Source organism: Vulpes vulpes, chromosome 4 (assembly GCF_048418805.1).
Source record: "Vulpes vulpes isolate BD-2025 chromosome 4, VulVul3, whole genome shotgun sequence".
NCBI classification, from domain to species: domain Eukaryota; kingdom Metazoa; phylum Chordata; class Mammalia; order Carnivora; family Canidae; genus Vulpes; species Vulpes vulpes.
Window position 1 is genome coordinate 105,241,279 of NC_132783.1, and position 12,276 is coordinate 105,253,554.

Below are 12,276 nucleotides of genomic sequence, written 5' to 3' on the forward strand. Positions count from 1 at the left end.
CAACTACTTCTGTTTCTCAATGTTTTCTACTCAGCTCTTAATATTTGACTTCTGGTATTAAAAATTTTCTCAAGTATTTTCATTAAATCCTCTAATAAGCTCCCAAATGTCAAGTTCAGTAGCAATTGGTTGATATTCTTCTGATTGGGGTTCCTTGCTGTATTTTGGCATTGTCAAGCACTCCTTTCTTCCTGAAATTCTCTAGCTGCTATCTAGTTACTATGATGTTGAACTGTTGTGAATTTCCTCATATACACTCTGATCTTTTTTTATTTCTTCCCTGGCTGTGGTTCAGTTCTCTCTTCTGTCCAACATGACTTTTTAAAAGTTTGTATTGCCCATGCTTTTGTATCCCACATTATTCTTCTGGATTCTGTTCCTGAATGATCCTATAAAATTCCATATAGGAATTCATCCCTATCCTTTATGCTGATAATACATTACTTAGCTTTACTTAGCTTTTGTCCCAATCTTTCCCCTGAACTTCTTACATATATTCAATTACTGTTTGCATATCTGTTTTTGATTGTTACTGACACAATTCAATCTCAAAGAATCAAAAACAAAACTCACCATCTTCCTGCTTTATCTTCTCCCCCTCCTGTATGCATGTTTACATTTGTGTCACCAGTGAATACCCCACCATAAGTAATTTCTCTTTGTCCCTATATCCAATTCAGTCACCCAGCACTACCTAGTTACCAGTTAAATGCTTTCAAATGTATATTCTCTTCTTTATCCCTATTATCTTTGTTTTAATTCGTTCACTTGTTACCTGTTCTACAAAAAAGACTTCTAAAAGTAACATCATGCAGTTTCATCTAGAGTTAAGTCTATCTTTGGGTACAGGCAATAGAACATATGGAGCATACTAAATATAAAATATAAATTTTGTTTTGTTGGGTAAAGATTGTTTTACATAAGCTTAATTTTTATAAATTTTCTGATCTTAGACTCATATATTAAAATCGTCTAGGCATTTATTTTAAAAATCTGCTCATGTTACTAAGAAGCCTTTCAAGCAGTATTTTGAAAATTGAGATTAATGGACATTAATGTTCTGAAATATTTTAATATGTTTCCCCAAAAAACTTCAAGATTAAATATGCTTGAAAAATGTTCAGTTAAATAAATTAGAGATTTCTATACTATAGGACTTATCAAAGGTTTTATTATGTTATCATATGCCAAGACTTTTAAGAGGAATGTAACGTCTTTAGGATTCAATGAGCATTTTTGACGTTGAAACCCTTTATTATAGTCCAGCTAATAGCATACTTGGAATAATCTTAATAATAATAATTTGAAAATACCATTCTAAAGCATTTACAGGAAAAATAAACTATGCTCAGGTATAAACAATGTGATATTTTTAAGTGACATAAAATAAAACTATTTTCACATTATTAGTCAATTTGCTGAAAATTACTTTCTAGTCTTTTCTAAATATATTGATTTATGAACATCACATTAAGACACTTGGAGTATGGAGAAAGATGAGTTTGAAATTATTTTGCATGTTAAGTGTCATTCCCAGTGGAGTGTATTTAAATCCTTCTGAGATACTCATCCTTAATGTCGCTAAGAAATACAGGATTAGGCTGGAATAAATTAGTGAGGTGATTAATTAAACTAGAAATATTTATCATTATTAAAAAGTGATACCTCCGGCAGCCCCGGTGGCGCAGCGGTTTAGCGCCGCCTGCAGCCCAGGGCGTGATCCTGGAGACCCTGGATCGAGTCCCACGTCAGGCTCTCTGTGTGGTGCCTGCTTCTCCCTCTGCCTGTGTCTCTGCCTCTCTCTCTCTGTCTCTCATGAATAAATAAATTAAAAAAAATATAAAAAAAAAAAGTGATACCTCAGGAAATCTAAAAAAAAAAAAAAAAAGTCTATCTTATTTATTTATTTATTTATTTATTTATTTATTTATTTATTTTCTTTTTGGCTATTTTCATCATTGATCCATTTCAGTAAGAGCAAATCTCAGAGAACCAAATCTATCTTTTTAAACTCCTGCTAGACTTCTCTATATAGTACAACACAAACCCCGAATACCTATCTTTTTAAACTTATGTCATGTTAAATTTAGACACTCACATTAGGATATTGACCTGTAGCCTCAGTGTATAATATAGACACCATGGTTAGCAGAAAAATGTTACAGATTTTAGAACACAAGTGTGGACTTCTGAATTCATTCTTAATCTTACTTCTCCTGAATCTTACGGACACAAAATGATTATCTTGAATCTCTGGGAGTCATGAAATGAAATAGAAAACTCTCACATAATTGAATCTGGTTTGCATAATGTTGCAGTACTAAGTGATCTTACCTAAGTTCTTTTTTTTTTTTTTTTTAACCTAAGTTCTTAATATATGTTTCTATCATTTTGGTGGAGGAGAGGAATGGCCTAGGTGACTACCTACATATTCTTTCTCTGTATTAAGAACTTTCATTTAATTACTTTTTCCTTTTGGGATAAAAGTACATTTCACAATCACATGTCAAAAAGGTGCAGGATTAGGAAGGCTGCCAGGGGAAAATTCATTAAAAAAATCACCCCAGTTGGCTACCTAGTGGACCAAAGAGCCCTTAAAGTATGAAGGCTGTGGAGATCACTCCTAATGACTAGAAGAGAGGGAAGTGGGGAGATCCATTGTGATATTGTGGTGAATTCATATCTATGCCCTAAAGGAGCAAATTAGAGGCCAGTTCATCCTAGCTAGAAAAGTAGAAACTACCAAGAAAAAATTGATTAAGTGGATATATTTTACTATTTCCTCATTCTACAGCACATTGCTATAGGGAAGACCTGAAGAGAAAGAGGGGGGAAGTTTCAGAGTAAAAAATGCCTCTCTCTCTCCACCTTCTAACACCTCACAGTAGGTAGGCCTTCAGCTCAAACTTACATGGGAGGAGCATGATAATTAGGATAAAAGAAAGGTTTTATAAAAAACGAACTGGATTTTAATCAGAGTTATTGAAAATCATTTGCCAGAGATGTCAATAAAAACATTTTGACAAACCATGGTTGAAAGCAGTGATTGTAGAAAAACAAACTTTTCATATTTACACCCCCAATGAGTTGAGACTAATCAATAAAACAGCTTTATATGATTTTCATATTACATGGTCCCTAAACACAAGTCAATTCCTTCTGGGGCTTAGCCAGAGAAAGAAAAACCCATTGCATCTGTGCAACAAAAATTGGCAATGTCAGACTTGCTGAGAGAAAATTTTCCTGTATTCAATACAGATTCATTCTAAGGAATTTTCAAGAACAATTTTGACAACAGGAAATTTTTTTCCTGCATGCTTTACTATACACACCATTTGTAAAATTCAACTTCTCTATGTAATATAAAACAGATTCCTAACAAATGGGCTGGTTTCATCATTGTTTTATTCATAAGGACACAGGCAAACTAACCTAGAATTTCACCCTATTGTAGGACGACCAACCATCACAACTTGCCTGGAGCTGAAGAATTTCCAGGATATGAGACTTTCAGTACTAAAATCAGGAATTTCCTGGACAAATCCAAAAGAACTGTTCACCCATCTAGTTTTACTTATTCTTCAAGGAGTAACAAAAGTGTCATTTCTTCCATCTTGTCCTCTAAAGATGAAGAGGGAAGAAACATTTAGCAGCTTGAGGTATTACTAAAAGTAAAAAAACTAATAATTATTTTTTTCTTGTCAAGTATATTAGTTTCTTATTACTAATATAAAGAACACAAATTTATGGCTTAAAACAACACAAATTTATTATATTACTGCTCTAGAGGTCAGAAGTCCAAAGTGGGTCTCACTGGGATAAAATTAAAGTTTTTCCAGGAGGGATGCCTGGGTGGCTCAGCAGTTGGGCATCTGCCTTTGGCTCAGGTTGTGATCCTGGGATCCGGAATCGAGTTCCGCATTGGGCTCCATGAGAGGAGCCTGCTTCTCCTTCTGCCTGTGTCTCTGCCTTTCTCTTTCAGCCTGTATCTTTCATGAATAAATAGATAAACCTAAAAAAAGAAAGAAAGAAAGAAGAAAGAACGAAAGAAAGAAAGAAAGAAAGAAATCAAAATAAATAAATAAATAAATAAATAAATAAATAAATAAATAAATAAGTGTTGGCAGGACTGTGGTTCTTCCTGGAAGTTCTAGGGTAGAATTCTCCCCCCCTCACCCCAGTTTTTAAAACCTGTCATATTCTCTGGCTAATGGATCCACCTGGCTCCAACTTCTGCTTCCAGCATCACAAGTTTTCTGACTCTGACTCTTCTCTTTACTTTATAACAAACATTTATTTATTACATTGAGCCAACCTGGATAATCAAGGATAATCTCCCTCATCAAGATCCTTCACTTAATCACATCTGCAAAAATCTCATTTGCCATATACAGTAACATTTTCAGGTTCTAAGCTTATGACATCTTTGGGGTCCATTATTCTCCTTATAACATTAAGCATTAAGGAATTACTTTTAAAATTATTAATTTAACTCAAAAAAAAAAAAAAAACCTGAAGGCACATTTGTCTCCAATAACCCAAAATTTCTACAGGACCATATGAGCTTAACACACTAGGAAATACTACATTAGCCATGACTTTCGGAATCAATTCAATTTGAGCCATCTTTTTCATGTATCGTTACTTTTTGCTATGTCTATTCCCTCATCATATAATGTATCAGAGAAGATACTGCCCTTAATGCTCAAAATTTCAAAAGAACCAAATTTATAACACCTTAGCACCTTCACTTGTCTGAGAACGTCTATAAAACTTTCCCACAAAACTCTCAAAGCTAGAACCAGCTTAAAAAAGAGACTCTCATTTAATTCAGTATTTCCATAGTTAATATTTTCAAGCTTTAACCCTACCTATTTGATAAATTCTGGGTATCTGCTTAAAAACAATTTATTTTTACAGAGACATACTATTATGTATACAAATTAAAGATGTTCTTCTTCCTTCTTACCAGCAAATAATGATTAGTCAAATTTAGCAACTTGTTCCTTTAATTCACTTTCACGTTTTGAGTTGAGGAGGTGAAAACTGGCTATCTTGAATCAGAGTTCATTCACTATAATAGTAACTAGTCTTAAGATACTGTATAAATTCCAAGGTCTTTATTCCAAGATTATTGTTATTAATCCAGGATATTGTTATACTTAAGTGTTCTCTTTCCCCTTCATTCATTCATTTCTTCATTAAATAAACATCTACTGATCCTGTATATATATATATATATATATATATATATATATATATATATATAATGTCTCAAAAGTAAAATTCTTGAAGACAAGACTGAGTAATGATTAGAGCACAGACTTTGAAAATAGGTTTGTTTTCAAATTCCTAATTAACTGAGCGGGTAAACAGATAAACCCTTACCTTCAGTCTGACTCTCCTAATTCACATGGTTGTTGTGAGGTCTCAATTATCCAATACATTGAGAAAATTCAGCATGGTGTATAATATATCACTTAATTCTCTGCAAGAACTAACAGAGTGCTAAGCAAATAATTCATAAACCAAAGTTCTTATTGTTTTATTAAATTATACCATATTGTCATTATATCTGCCATAAAAGATCCTAATGAAACCAAGTTTCTATTCAGATTTTATTATAATCTCTCAGCAATTTATTAATTACTGAAAGTAATTTACAAACTGAGATAATATGGCTGGTTAGAGAAATGATTTCTTACATTTTAATGTTATAAAATATCTCAAAGTTTTACTTAGTTATTAAAGTCTGAGAATAGATTTCAAGCTTCTTTGTTGAATTTGCAGAAGCATATCATATTCTTAGAGCATCTATTAGTTTGTCAGAATATTTTTAGCCCCTAAATAAAGTAAAGCTTACTTGTTTGGGAGCATTTAGAAGCATGGAGAAAACTAAAATATACCTCAGAATTTTAGATAAAAATGAACATTTTATTAAATGTGGAAAATAGATGTCTACAATAAGCAAAAACTAAGCTCTAAGGACATTAAAACAGATCAGCTAAAGGAAGCAAAATTGTGAACCTAATACAGCCATAGAAAAGGTGATATAAGACCATCTTATGGGATGCAATGAATAAGAACTTGGGTAGAATCAGGGGAAAAAGCAAGGAAAAATGACTTTTGAAACGCTTTCTGTTTGTCAGTTAAATGGTTCATGTTTAAGTACATGATTCTAAGGCTCAGGGTTTGAGAATGTTGTCAGCACTACAGAACTTGTGATTCTCTTTTTGTTCCCAGGAAATACATAATGTCTTCTCATGACAATGCATGGCTACATGCTTGGCTTGCTCTCCTTGCTGACATTGCTGCCTGAAGGAAATGGTGTTCTGGGAGGAAGCAAAAGTGCAAAGACTCCTGGTGCCAGGTTTGAGCATCTTGGACAGCTTACTTAGATATCCCCTTATTCTGCCCTTACTCTACCACAAGAGGGTCACAATCAACCAAAGGAGAAATACGCCATGCAGTCAACAGATTATTAGGTAATTTTAGATAATTCTACAATTTGGTGTTTATTAGGAAAAGTCACACAAACAATAAGGGTCTTTACAGCAGTTCTATGCTATTCTGTAAACTGGACAGAAGATAAAAATTCTATAAAATCATTCCTGACATACTACTGTAAGCTAAAGTGGTATTTTTTTGTGAAACTTAATAATTCTCATAATCAATAAATCAAATTACATAAAGTAATTTAAGACCTCTGCATATATAGAATGCCTATTGCTGAGTCATAACTACAAGAAATGGAATATATCATTTAAAAGAATATAATAGGCTTAATTCTTAGATATTAGATGTGTCAAGTCAGTAAGGTAGAGAGAAAAACAGAAGCGATGAAGAAGAGGTGCCTGCAGAGAGCCATGTTCAAGCATCCAACTGGTATTCAATGAAAAGGAGCAGAGTGTCTGATTAAAGCTGACCAGACAGCCACTTGACCTGTCTCCTGGCAATAAAAATCTCTCATAATATAGAGATGTTATCATAAGAAAACCTAAATATTAATAAAATAAACTAGTCTGACCTAAGATGATATTACTAGGGGATATATCAGGACTGTAAATGAAAGAATCTAAAAACTTCTTGAAAACTCAAGCTTTCTTAATTTTCCAGCTGATGTTGTAATCTGTCTAGAGGTTTATAAACCCATTTAGTTTACATGTGGGTTGTATGGCTCCATAAGAAGAAACTCTAGAGTTAAGAAGTAGTGAGGTTAAGGTTCTAGGAATGGTGACCTCTGTGATATGAAATTCTTTAATAGATACTCTGGAAATTATTTTGTTTACCATGCCTGCCTAATGATGTCACTGAGAAATGTCAAACTCTAATTCCCAAAACAGAAATTAGAATCAATAGCCAATAGGTTAAAGTAAAATGGTCTTTCTTAAAATACCCAGCAAGAGAATTATCTTAATAGCCCATTTATTCTGACTATTTCAGTGTGATACTTTGCTTAATATCATAAATCTGCAATAAAGATATATATATAATATACATATTATATATTCATAGTTGAAAAGGATATACAGCTATTTATACTCTTCTAATGTGGTTTGCCATAATCTTCTGGTTGGCACTGTATTAGAGATCCTAAATATAAAGAGCAAGTAAGTAACAACTTCAAATCCAAACTTAAATATGAGGAATCAATTTCTCTCAGAAAGGGTAAATATTTATAGTAATTTGCTTTTGCCTTATCTTTGCTCAAATAAAGTTTTCATATGAAGTTTATGAGGGATCTTTTGTGGCAATAATCAGGTATTACAACAACACAATCCTCCCTTTTCATGGTGTATATATATATATATATATATATATATATATATATATATAATATATATATATAATGACAAGTGCCAAACAGACTCAGTTAATGGTCTATGGCCTTAAAATTTGTGAAACATAATCACTTCATTCATCATTTGCAAAAATAAAATTTTTATCTTCTATAACAGGAAACTTTGTGGCTAAAGGCTAGAGGCACAAATCCATCTTCTACTAATAAGGTATTAAGAAGTACGAGCAAACAGTATGCTAGCTTCTCCTAAACTAGAGACGCAAAGAAGTGGTAAGCCACATGAAATATTCACCATCAGGACTTTTGAGGTAGGCAGATTCACAACAACAGGATACAAGCTTTGTCAGGAATTGTTGAGAGATTGAAAGCATACTTAAAGGATTTATTAGAGCAATAGAGGCAACCTCAACTCCAGTTACCATGATTGCAGGGATTTTTATGGCCATGTATTTAATCTTCCTGTGCTGTAACAGATAAGTTATGCTTTCAGCTGATTTGTGTACAAAGAGTTTTCTCAATCTTTTCTAGTACTATATAGTACTGAGGTATCGTATTTTGACTTGCTAAGAAAAGCATTAATAGGACTGTCAGCAGCAAGACAGAACAGAACAGGCAATAAATATTAAGGTTTAATGTTACAATGATTTATGCTGTAGAGAATATTGGCTTAGATTATAAGGTATGATTACCTTTCATGAAAAGAAATTATGGGAGAAATAGAATGTTGACAAAAGTATTTTCTAATGATCTCTTATCAGTGAGATCTTTTTACATGAATATATTGGAGGTAAAATCTTGATTTGCTGAATGGTAAAGGTGATTTAAATACATGCTCAATAAAATATTTCTGTTCTTAGAAAGGTTTTTTTTTAAAGATTGACAGTGGTCTTTTAATATTTGACCATCTCATTCACAGCACTTTGTTGGAAAAATAATTTATTTGGTGAATGTTTTATGAATGGATTAAAGAAAGCAGAAAATTCTTGCAGGATTGGGAACCAGAATAAAAGACCATTAGACCATTCACCTCTTATAACGCCAAGGTGATAACAGGTTTATTTATAAAATATCATGAGTTTTCTAGCATTCTGGCCTCCCTGTCTTTGTATATGGTACTACCTTTTGCCTAGGGTATTAGTTATCTTTTGCCGTGAAACAAATCAATCTCAAATTTAGCAACTTTACACAACAAATATTTTAATCTCATAGTTTCTGTGGGCCAAAGTTCCAAGTACAATTTAGTCAGGTGTCTCTGATTCAACACCTTTCATGAAGTTGTAGTCATGTCTATGCACTTATCTGAAGATTCAACTGCAATAGAAGATTGGCTTCTAAGCTCACTGGCATGATTGTTGGCAGACTTAATTCTTCACAGGATTTTAATCAAAGGCCTTAGTTCCTCATAATGTGTTGAAATTCAGGACTTTAGTTCCTTACTGTGCTCTTTGGATGGCTCCACAGGGCTTCTTACAACATAGCAGTGTTCATCACCTAGTATATGTCATCTGACAGAGATGGAAAGAGACAGAAAGACAGAGAGAGAAAGAAAGCATCCAAGATTGGTGCTATAGGCTTTATATAACCTGATCTTAAAAGTAATATCCAATAACTTCTGTAGTAGTCTATTAATCAGAAAAGAGTCATTCAGTACAATCTACACATATGGGAAAGAATGACACCGAAATGTCAAGAGACAGGGATCTAGAGTTTGCCTACCACACTTAGATTCTTCATTCTATCTTTCATTTATCCTCAATATATTCTTCAAGTTATTGAGCTTATAATAAATGGATTGGGAAGTCTTCCAAGAGTCTACCTTACTCTACTATTCATTTGAAATTATTTGAAACAGTACACAAAAACCTTTATTAGAAAGATGCCTTGAGCCTAGTATCTTCAAAACTATTTTTCAATATGTACTAGGTATAAATAAATATATTGCTTTGGATTTTCAATTAGTTATAATACCAAATGTACTGATCCATTTTCCCCATAAGCAGTCACACTTGGAATTACCTGATCCCATTTGGGGTTTGAAAATACATTCAGCACAATTATACTTCAGAAATGACATTTGAAGCCATAAATACATTAGACAGATGAAGGGTCCAATTTAAAAAGTCCTAAAATTTAATTTGTAAGGAAATATTCCAAAAGGTATGAAAATAAATGGAGGGCAACAGTTGGTGCCCATTGTTGTAAGTGTTCAATAAATGTGGTATCCTTTTTCTTCTAGGGTTCTATGACAAAGAAGGGTTATGACTAGAATGGCATTAAACAAAGTCGGGGGGAGATTTTAAGGTAGGAAAACCATTCCTTAGTTTTGTCTCTCAAATTTTTGCATAAATATTCCTAAATAACACAAATCCTTAACTAAGAAGGGTTTTTTGTTCATATATGTGTTTACTGCAGCCTTCTTTGGGCTATCACTAACATATATCAACAATTAACACTAATTATAACACATTAGTTTGTTTAAGGTATTATATGTTAAGCTAGATAATTTATTTGCTTTTAGATCATGAAGGTAAAGGATATTGTGTTTTTCTAGTTAGTTTTTCTAGTATAATTCCTTTCAGTGCAGTCTGGAGATGGCTAAGAATGTAGAATCTTTCCTGTTAGAAGTAAACAAAACACTACATAATAACATATTTCATTACAGAGAATCCTCTATTTGCCTCAACTTACATAAATGTAATGCATTTTTAGTGTATTTATTTTCATAGGAACTAAATACATACATACACACTGATATATAGATATAGATATCTCTAGCAGCACAGGCCTACAACATTATTATGCATAAACGGTAAAACTGTACTGGAAAACTAATGATATAGGTTTTGTGTGTACATCTTTTAAATAACTGAACTCTCCCATCATATACTTGAAGCCATATGTTGATAAGTTTTACATCAAAACAAAAATCCTCTATCTAGAAGAGAAACAGCCACATAAAAACACATTTTCAGGCTAAATGAATAATAAATTACAGGTTATGTGTTTCTTTAATTTTAGAAAATGCATAATTCAGAATGATAAATAATTAACATATCAAAGCATTCTAATTTAACTGATGCACAAGAACAGCTAAGACATGAAGTATCCTGTTTGTGCTTAAAATACATCTTCACAGTAGAGAAATGCAGCAGCATTTTATTACTAACAATTATGCTTTTCAAAGGGTAATTTCAGTTTATCACTTTAAAATATTAGGAAATGTCAAAAAGTCCATTTCTTATAGGGGATGTGTAAGTACACAGTAGTGGAGGGCAGAAAGAAAAGCATAATTAGCAGTGTGTTATTAAATCCAACATTTAACTTGGCCTACTTTGTTGAAGCCTGATTTCTAAATGGCATTTTCATTTCCATTTCTACATGTTTCTCCTCCACTCTGTGCCTACACTGTAAATGGGCAAAAAATAATCCTTGCTTTGTAATCATAACTTAATAGATACTAAAACAATGCTCTATAAATCTGGTGTGGACTGAAAACAATAGATGTGTTTTTATTTAACCTGGTGACAAACTAAAGAAAGTTTTCTGTTTTTTTTTGTTTTGTTTTTTAACTGCGGCTGAAGGTCAGCCCATTGGAAACCAACCAGGCTCTCAGACCATTTAGTTTCCAGGTGCAAATTAACACTGATTCACCTTGTATTCTGGAAAACAAAGAAGTAAACAACCTCTATATTGTTCTGAAATAGAAATTACTATCATTATCACCTCATATTGCTTTTTGGGGGGATTAAAGCAATCATTCTAAAATAGTTGCTTTTACCTCTGCTGAAAAACTGGATGGCCTATATACTTCAAGCAAAAAACATTGACGGTAAATGATAATTAGTTAATTTCAAGGAAGCCTTATTGGAAATAATCAGGGAGAGCATAATGTGAACAAGAGTCTGAAGCAGAATATGACAGAAGTCACCAGACACCCTATATGTGCAAACATAGTCTGGCTTTTGAGAATGACAGAAGAATTTGGAGAACTACTTTTCCTAGAATATTTGTCATATCAGCAAAACTACAAGACTATCTAGAAATGTACTAGGAGCTAGGTCCCAGGTAAGTATATCAGGTCTGGTAGTAAGTACCTGTTGGGTTAAACGGAAGCATCAGGAATATATATCAGACCTAAGATAAGAAGTTTAATTTATTGCAAAACAATATCCAGAAAGAATGCCAATGAGAATTAATGAATTTCAAAATAAACTCTATTTTGAAAATAAAAACATTGGTCCTTTTTCACATTTCAATGACCTTTTAAGTTCAGAGGACTTAATAAAATGAAAAAAACAAACAAAACAAACTAGATAAAGTGAATACTTTCACCATCTACATATAGAATGAGCCAGTCCTAAAATGTCATTCTTCCCTTTAAGAAAAATGACTAGGCATTCAAAGACAACTAGAGATATAGTCTCTGACCATAATAAAATAGAAATCAGTAACAAATTTCAGCAACTTTAAAAAAA

General features: G+C 32.7%; 1 protein-coding gene across 1 annotated transcript in view; it reads right to left on the reverse strand.

Annotated features, from left to right (window-relative positions):
• Positions 1 to 12,276, reverse strand: part of TENM2 (teneurin transmembrane protein 2) — a 3,534,961-nt gene that overhangs the window by 2,991,754 nt on the left and 530,931 nt on the right. The window lies entirely within an intron of this gene.